The sequence below is a fragment of the Dipteris shenzhenensis genome, chromosome 28 (genome assembly GCF_047967505.1).
Source record: "Dipteris shenzhenensis isolate YYH24624 ecotype China chromosome 28, Dip_SZ_1.0, whole genome shotgun sequence".
Lineage (NCBI taxonomy): Eukaryota > Viridiplantae > Streptophyta > Polypodiopsida > Gleicheniales > Dipteridaceae > Dipteris > Dipteris shenzhenensis.
In genome coordinates this window covers 40,287,328-40,293,491 of record NC_141623.1, presented here as the reverse complement: position 1 = coordinate 40,293,491, position 6,164 = coordinate 40,287,328, and positions in this window count along the sequence as shown.

The window sequence follows — 6,164 nt, the reverse complement described above, 5'->3', positions numbered from 1 at the left end:
ATTCTACTGATCGAGACTTTTTAAAAATTTGGCATAAGATTAAGCAAGCTAATAGCACCCCTATGGCCTCGTATTACATTCGTAACGACTATCTATTCTATGAAAAGTGCTTGTGTGTCACTGCACCATTTCAACGCTTGGTGCTAGAAGAGGTACATCAGCCACCCTACATGGGACATAGAGGCATCGCTGCTATGTATCAAACTATAATTCAAGATTTTTTCTAGCCTAAGCTTAAAGTTGATGTTGCAACTTTTGTTGCACAACGTCTTATTTGTCAAAAAGTCAAGAGCTACAAGGGCAAATATCAAGGTTTACTTATGCCTTTACCAATTCTAATGCCCATGGGAGCATATTTCTATGGACTTTATTACTAGATTTCCTACAACTAGCTCAGGTTTTGATATGATTTGGACTATCATTGATAGATTTAGCAAGCAGGCTTACTTTATTCATTGTAAGAAGACCTTGACCATAGTTTAGGCTACTCATTTGTTCATCAAGCACATCTTTATACACCATGGTCTTCCAAAAGTAATCATGTCAGACCAGGATAGTAAATTTTGTAGTAACTTATGGACTGCACTCTTTGACAATCTTGGTACGAAGTTAGATTTTTCCACTGCTTTTCATCTCGAGCCTAATGGCCAAACCGAGGTCACATAAAATACTATTTGTGACATGTTACGTGCTTACGTGTCTGGTCAGCGAGGCAAATGGGACAAATTTATACACATATTACAATTTGCCTACAACAACACTAAGCACTTTACTACATGCAAATATCCATTCCAAATTGTCTATGGAAAGACCATTTCTACTCCATTGACCCGCCTTAAGCACACCAAGTAGAGGCTGCTGATTGATTTACTGAAGATTTCTCTAGCATTTTGGCTACTACCAAAAAGAATATCAGGCATGCTCAAGCTGTGTATACTACATGCGCAAACAAGGGTAGAAAGAAAGTTGTATTTGCTGAAGGTGACCTAGTCATGTTACGTATTGAGAAGCGCAGACTTAAGAGTATTGAGACACACCCTATAGTTAAGTTTGCCCCTAAATCCTATGGTCCCTTTAAAGTTTTGGAGCGCATTAATGACAATGCCTATCAGCTCAAATTACCACCCGATTGGAAATTCATAATTCTTTTCATGTGCACCTCCTGAAACCTTTCCATGGAGACCCACCAGTTCGACCTATTTTAGACAATGCACCGTTGCTTCAAGGAGAGACCCTATGGTTAAGTTTTCCCCTAAATCCTATGGTCCCTTTAAAGTTTTGGAGTGCATTAATGACAATGCCTATCAGCTCAAATTACCACCCGATTGGAAAATTCATAATTCTTTTCATGTGCACCTCCTGAAACCTTTCCATGGAGACCCACCAGTTCGACCTATTTTAGACAATGCACCGTTGCTTCAAGGAGAGACCCAGCTCTTAATGCCATACTAGATCCTTGATTAACAAATCACTCAAATGAGATGTGGAAACTCGTATCCTATTTATCTTCTTACATTTAAGAACCACCTAATTGAGGATGCTAAGTGGATGCCCGAGCGATATTTTCGCTAGTACCGTGATTTATTGACTACTTTTTTGTCCCGCAATTGAGGGCAGTTGTGATTTCAAGCAAGAGGGACGTTATGAGAATTGGAATTATCCCATTAATTTAATCCTTCAGTATTTAGTTTAGTGAGATCCAGCATTTTTGTCACGTAGCTGATGCATGTGTGCTCGCTATTCAATAGTGATGCATGTATGCTCCTACATGGTTGGATATACGGCTGCGACTGTATGAGTGTGTAGCATTGTGTGCACCACTCATGCAATGATGGTATGTGTAGCATGTGTGCACCATTCATATGATTTTATTCATGTGTAGCATCAAGTGCACCATGAGATGGTATGTGTCGCATGTGTGCACCATTCATCTATGATATATTGATTTCGTGTTGCTATAATACTGAAAGGTTGATTGATTATGGTGATTAATTCCAAGGTTATCTTATGCTTGAAATATTTCATTACTATTGATTGTGTGAATCCAAGGAAAGAGTAATTGATCAGGCGCTGGCATCTGGCAAGCATGATCTGCCATATTCTGGGCGCGTAGGTGCAACTCCAGTGATGCATGGATGAACAAGGCTTATGCCTAATTTTTGATATTACAAAAGCTTATGTACATATTTGAACTTTGGAATATTAGTGGCTTGGCTAAGTGTATAAACTAAAGTTAGAAAAAGCTTTATTGTTAGAAAAAGCCAGCTATTCTAGAAGGTGGATGGGATTTTTGTAAAAGGGTGCATGTAGGAAAGCACAGGGGCCTTTGTATGATTTTTTCTCTGAAGTTTTTTGGGAAATATGTAAGAAAATAATACATCTGTTCTCAACAGATAATAGGATCTCATACGCAAGAGAGAAAACAAGATAGTATGAAGAATCAAAAATTTGATTACTATAGAACTGATACAATAGATGGCACTGCCTCCCAACTGTGCGCTCCTGTGAAACAAGCTTCGATGGCACGCTGGAAATAGTAGAAAACGGAGGCTGAATGCTAAGGAATCAAGGTTGCTGTAGCCAATGATGAAATGGGCTTCACGGGCTTGCTCTTATATAGCTACCAGTCATAGTCGATTAGGCTCAATTGGGTGGCCGACCCAGTCCGCCCAAAATGGTCGACTAGGGGTCAATCCCGAAATAGGCCACCGACCATACGATAGAACCGGTGTGCAAAACAGAGCAACTTACCTACGGTTTCCGTTCGGCCCACAGCCATCCGGGATCATCTGAGGCTCCAAATGAGCCCTGCAACCTGAGAGTGGGCTGCCCCAGAAATGCTCTATCTACCCTCAATGCGGTCAGTCAAGGGATGCCTTCCCACACTTGCATGTAGCCTAGTTGGTAGTGTGCCAACTCTATCTGAAGCCATCCAATATCAGGCCACACATGGCCCCCATCTGGTGTCCAAACCAGGACCTACTGGATAACCGAGCTACTCAAATGCCTTCTCATATGGGGGGCTTACAAGTAGAGTTAGCTGGTTCCCGCGTAGTTACATGAGAGTGGAGCATTAATATCTAACAAAATATACATAAATACATAGGAGGTGGAAGGAGAGCACCCACCTGTGTGGGGAGATTGTACCTAGCACGCTTGTTCTGTCTCTTCCGTTTGTGAGTTTTGACTTGATATATCTTGCAAATATAAGATTGATTCATTTGAAAAGTACACTAAATGTGCTTATATTATCTGCACCACTATCACCAGCTCTAGTATTTTCCTTTACAATTCTTCAAACCACGTTTCACCCAGCTTTAGAAACTCAAGTGCAGCAGGTTGGTGATTTTTCAATATGCCCAATAGTCTCTTGCGGGATAAAGTATAATACCATTCTTTGACCTTCATCCACAACTGCTTTAAACCAAAGGGTCTCTGTTGATTTATACCAATCTTCAAGGATAAGTTCAAGGCAATGGAAAGAGCATGGTGATGCCCAAATAATTGTATATTTTCTATTTATAATTCTCTGAGCTTTCAGATAGTTCTTCGCATTATCTGAACAACATTGAACATCTAGAATTACACTCTCCAACTATTCAGCGATGTATTTACCTGTCTTGGCATGTCCACTTATGTCGATCGACTCACAAAATGCCCCTCCCTTATATGTTACAACCATGATATTAATTAGAGGCCTCTTGGTGACATTTTTCCATCCATTGCTGACAATGGTACAACATGTTCTCTCGATACCATCGTATACTACTATTTGCATCTCCTGTTTCATCCTCTCATAATATGCATCTAAGTAGTTGTTGTGAATGGCATTATAACTCAGCATCACAAGACCTGGACTGGCCCTTGCTACAGACACCATGGCTCTTTTCCAATGCGGGTATTGCACCATGCTTAGCGAATACCGGGTGTGACAAATGGCCTCAAAAACATCTTGTTGCACGTTCTCTATATGTTGTTGTTTGAATGACTCTTCCAATAACCTTTGTTGTAGGCATGCATGTGGTTGTGAACGAGCCACATCACTACCTTGTCCACTTTCCATATGCATCATGGAGCAACTTGCCCTCTATGTCATCGAACCCATGCCACTACTATGAGCTACCACATTTTGCGACGAACTACCTATAGTAGCTTGAGATCCTTGAGGTGTGACTATCTCATCAAATATGGATTCATAGGGCCAGGATTCGTGATGCACTACTATGTCATCCACTTGGGCGTTTGTACTTCTAGGTATTTCTCCACCTAGAACAGCTATAACTCTCTCCACTCGTGGGCCCTTGCATTTTCCAATTTGTTTCTGAGGATCACCCAAGAAGTTCCTTTGCATTCTTGTGCCAAAGCTTGAGTACTAAGCAAAACCCAAACCGGCCCAAGCACTAATATTCTTCATCAACGAGTGAGTTGTTACAAGTCGACTTATGCAAACCTCCAATTGACCCATTGAATTTTTATTAAATAAAATTATAGCTAGATATTTATAAATAAATGAATATGCTAAAAAAGACCCGTAGATGTTACAGGTCGGCCTAAGCAAAATCTAAACTGGCCCAAGCAATAATATTCTTCATCAACGAGTGAGTTGTTACAAGTCGACTTATGCGAACCATAAATCAACATTTTCTAAGATAAAGTTATAAATAAATGAATATGCCAAAAAAGACACATATATATTACAATCCTAAGTCTTTCCAAAGTAACGTATTTCATGCAACTAACAAATTCACATCCTAGGTCTCGAAAGACACCTAAAATAGTTCATGCGACTAAAATTAAAATCCTAAGTCTTTTCGAGGGCATCTAAACATTTTTATGCAACTAAAATTAAAATCCTAAGTCTTTCCAAAGACACCTAAAATATTTCGTGCATGATTCAACTCCAAAAGTGAAGTATTTCATGCAAATAACAAATTAAAATTCTAAGTCTTTCCACACAAAAACAACTAATATTAAATCCTACGCCTTTCCAAAGACACCTAAAATGTTTTATGCGACTAACAAACTTATCTTCCTATTAGTATCTAGGTGCTGACTATACAATTAGTATCTAAGTGCGAGTGGATTCTGGCCGGCATATGCGAGCCCACCACCACACCAAAATACTTTTTCAAAAGGGAAACAAAACTTACAAATTGATTTTGTTGCTTTGTCTATCCTTCTTTTTTATGCTTCTTGTTTTTCCCGAGACTCTACGCAATACTAGGAATCTCGATAATGTGAATAGTACAAATGTGGCAAGCTGTTTATATAAGTGATATACACCGTGCATGGTTACTAAATACCACGTGATACAATCCCTAATCCCCATGCGGAAACTACATACAACCCTCGATATATATCACACTGAGTGGTAGATTGATGTGCCGTGCAGTGTTTTAGGTTGTCACCGCACAGTATATGGACTTATCGCATGGTGATCAGTCCTGTTAAGAAATTGCTACTAGTTCATTTTAAATCACTATTGGGTTGATTAGAAAATGTTCAAAACGTTTCAATACAACGATTTAAAACAAACGTTTTAATACCGTCGCAAATCCCTAATTGCAATTTTCAATAGGTCTCTAATTTTCTTAGTAGATCTTTTACATTCTATTTGCAATAGATCCCTCATGCATTTTAATACATATCATAGCTAGCAAGGCTTCCTCACTCAACAAAGGGAGTGATGAGGAGGTGAATTCAAGTGCAGGAATCAGTCGTGTAGGATGCAAAAGAGATGCACTTGCAATTGCCTGATGCCAATCCACAAGCTATAATTTGCAACTTCATAAGAGGAGGAAATTATTTACCCTTGCTACTCTCATTAGCCAACTGACCAATTGCATAAGGCAAGATTTGCCATTGAGGGAAATTGCTTGCAAACTATGGCACTTACAAGGCAAAAGATGTGAATTGCCCCACATGCATTAGGGAAAACTTCAAAGATAAAAACAATTATGAGATGAGGGCAAGACGATCACTCTTGTTTCCCATGTATATGTTTAGTAGTTTAGATATGCCTTGGATATAGACTCTTTTTACAAAGTTCAGGGTACTTTAGTGTTGAAGAAAGTTGTTGGGGAAGGAGGGATGCCATTGTACTCAATGCATGAAGATCCACCAAGGGAGAACCCTTGAATGGCACCATCACCTTGCTACTCGAC